Genomic DNA, 8,611 nt, shown 5'->3' with positions numbered 1-8,611 from the left:
ACAGCTTTATTTCTGCGCCGTTAAAATATTGCGAATACCACGCCAAAGACAATACTGCGACGACATATTTTTGCGAGTTGCCGTGTTGAGATGACCCCTCGCGTACCAAACAATAGACAGCTTCTCTCCGAAACTAGTTTTTCCGAGTTGGCCGGAAAGTTTACCGGAAGAGATTGCGACTAATTATCAAATACAATAATTGACTCAACTCAGTGTCATGTCATGTGTGGACAAAATTGCAAAGGACACTGACGCAATCAAGCGAGGTTGGAAGAAGGCAGGATTACTGTGAGGTAACAGTGACACTAACTGGTCTGTTTACACTGTCATTTGTGATGTATTGTGTGACCATTCTGCATTCATTTGTGTTTTTAACTTATTGAGTAACTTGTAGTTCTGGTTGATGATTTCAACATTTGAGTACTTGGTTCGACCACCATAAGACTCTTGCTTCGACCACCTTGAAATACTTGGTTCGACCACCTTGAAATACTTGGGTTCGACCACTTTAGAATACTTTGTTCGACCACCTTGAATACTTGGTTCGACCAACTTGGAATACTTGGTTCGACCACATCGAAACACTTGGTTCTACCAGCACGAGATATTTGACCTGACCAGCATGACATATTTGGCTCGACCAGCGCGAGATACCTGACTCGACCAGCATGACATATTTAGCTCGACCAGCATGACATATTTGCCTAGACCAGAATGACAGACCTGACTTGACCAGAGTATTTTCCTTCCTAAATCCTCGCGTTTATAAGGTAGCTTTGTTATCTACCTTCTCTCTTACATGTACTCCATGTTTTCATATATGTCTCGCACACTAAATCTCTAACATATACACTCACATACACTCGTACAATCCTTCGTTTTTTGAAGCACCATGTATGACTTGACCTGTGTTTATTCTGGGTCTCAGTAGGCACAAAGTCGAATGTGTGACTTTACAGCCGACCAAACTAAGGATCATGTGATCACAATATGTGATTGTGTGATGCTACCAACCCCTGATTCGTCTGGCGACTACATGGATCCGGCCGGTCGGGCTAGAATGCGTACTGTCGTACCCCGCTGGACTTGAATGTTGCTCAAAATATCAAACACTGGTATCTGACATGGACGTATGGTAAGGGGTTGATGCGCCCCTTGTGGGGTTTCGCCTGGTGGTAATACCCAATAAAACCACATGTACCCCGAGTGATACTTCTACAATGTATAATGTACCTCGAGTGATACTTCTACGACGTATAATGTACCCCGAGTGATACTGCTACAAGGTATAATGTTCCCCGAGTGATACTGTTACAACGTATAATGTTCCCCGAGTGATACTGCTACAACGTATAATGTACCTCGAGTGATACTGTTACAACGTATAATGTACCCCGAGTGATACTTATACAATGTATAATGTACCCCGAGTGATACTGCTACAACGTATAATGTACCTCGAGTGATATTGCTACAACGTATAATGTACCTCGAGTGATACTGCTACAAGGTATAACGTACCCCGGGTGATATTGCTACAACGTATAATGTACCTCGAGTGATACTGCTACAAGGTATAATGTACCCCGAGTGATACAGCTACAACGTATAATGTACCTCGAGTGATATTGCTACAACGTATAATGTACCCCGGGTGATATTGCTACAACGTATAATGTTCCCCGAGTGATACTGCTACAACGTATAATGTTCCCCGAGTGATACTGCTACAAGGTATAATGTACCCCGAGTGATACAGCTACAACGTATAATGTACCTCGAGTGATACTGCTACAACGTATAATGTACCTCGAGTGATACTGCAACAAGGTATAATGTTCCCCGAGTGATACTGTTACAACGTATAATGTACCCCGAGTGATACTTATACAATGTATAATGTACCCCGAATAATACTTCAACAACTTATAATGCACCCCGAGTGATACTTCTACTACTTATAATGTACCCCGAGTGATACTTATACAATGTATAATGTACCCCGGGTGATACTTCAACAACTTATAATGTACCCCGAGTGATACTGCTACCACGTATAATGTACCCCGAGTGATACTTATACCATGTATAATGTACCCCGAGTGATACTTCAACAACTTATAATGTACCCCGAGTGATACTGCTACCACGTATAATGTACCCCGAGTGATACTTATACAATGTATAATGTACCCCGGGTGATACTTCAACAACTTATAATGTACCCCGAGTGATACTGCTACAACGAATAATGTACCCCGAGTGATACTTCTACAACTTATAATGTACCCCGAGTCATACTGCTACCACGTATAATGTACCCCGAGTGATACTGCTACCACGTATAATGTACCCCGAGTGATACTGCTACAACTTATAATGTACCCTGAGTGATACTTCTACTACTTATAATGTACCCCGAGTGATACCGCTACAACGTATAATGTACCCCGAGTGATACCGCTACAACGTATAATGTACCCCTAGTGATACTGCTACCACGTATAATGTACCCCGAGTGATACTTGTACAACGTATAATGTACCCCGAGTGATACTGCTACCACGTATAATGTACCCTGAGTGATACTGCTACAACGTATAATGTACCCCTAGTGATACTGCTACCACGTATAATGTACCCTGAGTGATACTGCTACCACGTATAATGTACCCCTAGTGATACTGCTACAACTTATAATGTACCCCTAGTGATACTGCTACCACGTATAATGTACCCTGAGTGATACTGTTACAACGTATAATGTACCCCGAGTGATACTGCTACCACGTATAATGTACCCCTAGTGATACTGCTACCACGTATAATGTACCCTGAGTGATACTGCTACAACGTATAATGTACCCCGGGTGATACTGCAACCACGTATAATGTACCCTGAGTGATACTGCTACCACGTATAATGTACCTCGAGTGATATTGCTACAACGTATAATGTACCCCGAGTGATATTGCTACAACGTATAATGTACCCCGAGTGATATTGCTACAACGTATAATGTACCCCGAGTGATATTGCTACAACGTATAATGTACCCTGAGTGATACTGCTACCACGTATAATGTACCCCTAGTGATATTGCTACAACGTATAATGTACCCCGAGTGATATTGCTACAACGTATAATGTACCCCGAGTGATATTGCTACAACGTATAATGTACCCCGGGTGATACTGCTACAACGTATAATGTACCCCGAGTGATACTGCTACCACGTATAATGTACCCCTAGTGATATTGCTACAAGGTATAATGTACCCCGAGTGATATTGCTACAATGAATAATGTACCCCGAGTGATACTGCTACAACGTATAATGTACCCCGAGTGATATTGCTACAACGTATAATGTACCCCTAGTGATATTGCTACAACGTATAAAACCTCCAGGTTATAATAGGTCCCCAGCAACCTATGCTGGTCGTAAGAGGCGACTTAATGGATCGTGTTATCGTACCCCGACGGCGTGGAACGTTGCGAACAATGTGGGCCATTTCACTGTAACTTGATTATTTACAAGCAGGCATCAGAAAGTTGGAAAACAATGTATTTCCGAGTGCTGCGTCAAACGACAAAGACACATGAAACATCCCCGTTTAACCCTGGGACACCTCCCAAGTTGGATGTTTGAAAGAGGCGACTACATGTATGGGGTGGTCAGGCTCGGTGACTTGTGTGTGTGTCATCGTGCCCCGACGGCTCGCTTCGTTGCAGTCATCAACCACTGGTTCTGGGTGGCACAGGCGAGAATATTTACACGCCGTCATGATACTGCTACTTGTGGCGACAAACAAATAAACAAACAAACAAACAAATAAAGCTTCCCTCCGTGTCTGACACAATACTCTATTACGTCGAGGTATCATGTTCACATTAGTGAAGTTAAATGACAACGCCTTTTCCTTAGTTGACGGGAATCAAGAACAAATGACAACATGTTGTATGATACATAAGGGAAATAGTCGTCCTGGACGTAGAGGTAATTACAGTGGAATCTGTGCTGTCAACTCGTTACGTCTGTACACAGTTCCTGATCACTCAAGTGGGGTGCTTAATGTCTTGCATATTTTCCGCGAGTTATTTGACTACATGGAAGATCGTATACACCACAATATGGAAGATCAAATACACCACAACATGGAAGATCACAATACACCACTATATGGAAGATCAAATACACCACAACATGGAAGATCACAATACACCACTATATGGAAGATCAAATACACCACAACATGGAAGATCACAATTCAACACAACATGAAAGATCACAATACACCACTACATGGAAGATCAAATACACCACAACATGGACGATCACAATACACCACAACATGGAAGATCACAATACACCACTACATGGAAGATCACCATACACCACAACATGGAAGATCACAATACACCACTACATGGAAGATCACAATACACCACAACATGGAAGATCACAATACACCACAACATGGAAGATCAAATACACCACAACATGGAAGATCACAATACACTACAACATGGAAGATCACAATACAACACAACGTGGAAGATCACAATACACCATTACATGGAAGATCACAATACAACACAACATGGAAGATCACAATACACAACAGCGTGGAAGATCACAATACACCACAACATGGAAGATCACAATACACCACTACATGGAAGATCACAATACACCACAACATGGACGATCACAATACACCACAACATGGAAGATCACAATACACCACAATACGGAAGATCACAATACACCACAACGTTGAAGATCACAATACACCACAACATGGAAGATCACAATACACCACAACATGGAAGATCACAATACACCACAACGTGGAAGATCACAATACACCACAACGTGGAAGATCACAATACAATACACCACAACGTGGAAGATCACAATACACCACAACGTGGAAGATCACAATACACCACAACATGGAAGATCACAATACACCACAATACGGAAGATCACAATACACCACTACGTGGAAGATCACAATACAATACACCACATGTGAAGATCACAATACACCACATGTGAAGATCACAATACACCACAACGTGGAAGATCACAATACTCCACAACGTGGCAGGTCACACATAACTCGATGCAGCATGGAAGATCACATGAAATGTGGCGCGCGAAAGGTACACTTTAAAAAATCACACATCAACAGTTTTTATCAATAAAAGCTGAGACAATAAATTAGCAAGCCGAGATAACATAGACACCAGTATATAATCAACATAAACTCCGTCGTATATCACACCTGCCCCCTACTGCCGCCCATCACACCCACCCACAAGATAGCCTGGGTTATCAAGATACGTGGGCTCTATATTTAGGGCATCACAATTAATAGGCTGACTGCCCGGTGTTTACCGGTCACCATAGAAAGTTAAAGTTAGCCTGAACCGACTCTGCTTGAACAATCCACCAGGATCTGCTCTATATTGTACCCAGCTAGGGACAGTCGGGTAACGGTAAGTGTCATGTCGCTATAGTTGTTGATCAATGCTGGCCTGGTATGTAGGGTCCCTACCATACAATTGATATTGCTGACCCTGTTTCAATACAGAGACTATTTATATGGGTGTCTGGGCGATGTTACTGAGACAATATTATATTATATCGTATCGGCCTACAAGTGAAGAGGGGCGGTCGGGTACATTAGCGTTCGCTCGTCACGCCCAAGACCCGGGTTCGATTCCCGACATGGGTACAATGTGTGAAGCCCATTGCCGTGATATTGCTGGAATATTGCTAAAAGCGGCGTAAAATCATACTCACTCACTACAAGTGAAGACCGCCTCCCTGGTCTAGTGGATAGAGCGTCTGACCGGAGAGCGGACGATCGTGGGTTCGATACCCGGCCGCGTCATACCAGACGTTAAAGATGGTACTTGTTGTTACTCTGCCTGTAACTCGGCATTAAGGGGATAAAACAAGGACCTGTCGGCTCGGAGTCAGTATACCGTGTCTGAGTGGCTTATACTTGTTAAACTGCGGCATGGCATTTCAGTGGGCTTGTACTATAAACTCGGCATTAGCCGGGACTAGTACCGGCGGTATAAGAGTGCAATAATCTTGGACACGACACAAGAAATTGGCGTCACACATTGTACCAATAATGGGAGTCGATCCCAGGTGTTCGCCGTGACGAGCGAATGCTTTAACCATTTGGCTCTCCCACCGCCTCTTGAATGCCACTAAATATATTACAACAACATACTATTTTAAAAAAATATTATTATTATTATTATTATTATTATTATTATTATTTACAGATTAAAATTATAAACATGCAGCAAAGAGGGTTTGGGTGATGCATTATTATTATTATTATTATTATTATTATTATTATTATTATTACTTAGATGCATTCAATATCTCTTTAAAATTTACAGGTATTACCTGTTCTTTACATTAGGTTCTGGGAACATTGGAAGACCCCCCGAACTTGTTCCCTTAGTACACCCGTCAATAATCACCATTTCTTCACTAAATCATATTAAATACGTTACATCCGTTCTTCCATCAAGCCATGTGTACATCTAGCCACCCTTGCTTACATTTGCCTACATGCACATTCTAGACAGTTTAAAATCATTAGTTTTGAACTAATAACGAATCCTTATGCTAATAATACTCCAACCCAGTCGTCTTAGGCGCCACAGAACACTGTACAGAGTTGCGTCCTTTCGGCGTGCCAGGATCCTGTGATCGTGGCTTCAAATTCCAGGTTTTCCTGATTGTGATTCTTGTGGGTTTCGGGAAAGTGGTAAACATCTGAAGCCCAGCATCAGTTCGGGCTTTCCTCCCACATCAGGGCGACATCACATAATATAATAACGGAGATGCTGTCCAAAGTTGCGTTAAACCTACACACTCGTTTATAGCCGTCTTTAATCTGGTACTTGTACACAACATGTTTGTATGCCTCAGGCTTAAAGGCAATGAACCGTTTGAAGAAAGGTCTTTTGGTAAATTAAGCTCTTAACCTACAGCTGACTGAGAAATCAGCCAAATGACATCATCGACCCGAGATCGATGTGTAGGTGATTGGTCGTCAAGTATCAAACAGTAAACAACGTCTTGTATCACGCACGGCCTGGGAGAATGGATACTCATAAATTATGCTTAGTTCATGTGACCCAATTCACCCGGGAAGGATAATGTCGAAACAGCGATAAGCCCCTCTCTGTTGTGATGTTGTGGGACGTATCTACGACGCGCTCTGTTCCTGAAGTGATTGTATTTTGTGCATTGACAGTCTGATTTCGCTTGGCAGCTAATGAATGGAAGCGTTACAAGTTAGAGGGGACAAATATAGTGCCTAGTATACAGGTTCTACCTGCGTAGGGTATGAGTCAGTAAACGCTGAATTGTTCCGAAGGTAAGTGTTAAAATATTTAGAAGGTCTGGTTTGGTTGTAAAGATCGTGTATGTGATTAAGTTGATGTGTTCGAGAGATAGAAAAGGAGACGGCGTAAGAGAGAGTGAGTGTAGAGAGACAGACGGGTGGAGAGAGTGTACAGAGGAGAGAGACAGACGGGTGGAGAGAGAGTACAGAGGAGAGAGACGGACGGGTGGAGAGAGAGTATAGAGGAGAGAGACAGACGGGTGGAGAGAGTGTACAGAGGAGAGAGACAGACGGGTGGAGAGAGTGTATAGAGGAGAGAGACAGACGGGTGGAGAGAGAGTATAGAGGAGAGAGACAGACGGGTGGAGAGAGTGTATAGAGGAGAGAGACAGACGGTTGGAGAGAGTGTATAGAGGAGGAAGATAGACGGGTGGAGAGCGTATAGAGGAGAGAGGCAGACTGGGAGAGAGTGTACAGAGGAGGAAGACAGACGGGTGGAGAGAGAGTATAGAGGAGAGATATAGACGGGGAGAGAGTGTATAAAGGAGAGAGACAGACGGGTGGAGAGAGCGTATAGAGGATAGAGACAGACGGGTGGGGAGAGTGTTTAGAGGAGAGACAGACGGGTGGAGAGAGTAAATAGAGGGGAGAGACAGACGGTTGGAGAGAGAGTATAGAGGAGAGAGACAGACGGTTGGAGAGAGTGTATAGAGGAGGAAGACAGACGGGTGGGGAGAGTGTTTAGAGGAGAGAGACAGACGGGTGGAGACAGTGTATAGAGAAGAGAGACAGACGGGTGGAGAGAGTGTATAGAGGAGGGAGACAGGCGGGTGGAGAGAGAGTGTATAGAGAAGAGAGACAGACGGTCGAGAGAGCGTATAGAGGAGGAAGACAGACGGATGGGGAGAGTGTATAGAGGAGAGACAGGCGGGTAGAGAGAGTGTATAGAGGAGAGAGACAGACGGGTGGAGAGAGTGTATAGAGGAGAGAGACAGACGGGTGGAGAGAGTGTATAGAGGATGAGACAGACGGGTGAAGAGAGTGTTTAGAGGAGAGAGACAGACGGGTGAAGAGAGTGTATAGAGGAGAGAGACAGACGGGCGGAGAGAGTGTACAGAGGAGAGAGACAGACGGGTGGAGAGAGTGTATAGAGGATGAGACAGACGGGTGAAGAGAGTGTATAGAGGGGAGAGACAGACGGGTGGGGAGAGTGTTTAGAGG

At 43.6% G+C, this 8,611-nt stretch overlaps 1 protein-coding gene across 3 annotated transcripts in view; it reads left to right on the top strand.

The window, feature by feature from the left end:
* Positions 1-222: 222 nt before the first annotated feature.
* Positions 223-8,611, top strand: part of LOC139468751 (phospholipid scramblase 1-like) — a 28,184-nt gene continuing 19,795 nt past the window's right edge. The window contains exon 1 of one of the 3 annotated variants that reach the window (XM_071250882.1): positions 223-293. The gene's annotated coding sequence lies outside the window, so the exon portion shown is untranslated. Of the gene's footprint in view, positions 294-5,407; positions 5,511-7,212; positions 7,424-8,611 lie in introns of those variants that run through there. The other 2 variants (XM_071250880.1, XM_071250879.1) reach the window with 2 other exon arrangements.

Source organism: Haliotis cracherodii, unplaced genomic scaffold, assembly GCF_022045235.1.
Source record: "Haliotis cracherodii isolate W230 unplaced genomic scaffold, xgHalCrac1.p SCAF_2, whole genome shotgun sequence".
Lineage (NCBI taxonomy): Eukaryota > Metazoa > Mollusca > Gastropoda > Lepetellida > Haliotidae > Haliotis > Haliotis cracherodii.
This window is presented reverse-complemented; position numbering and strand designations above follow the sequence as displayed.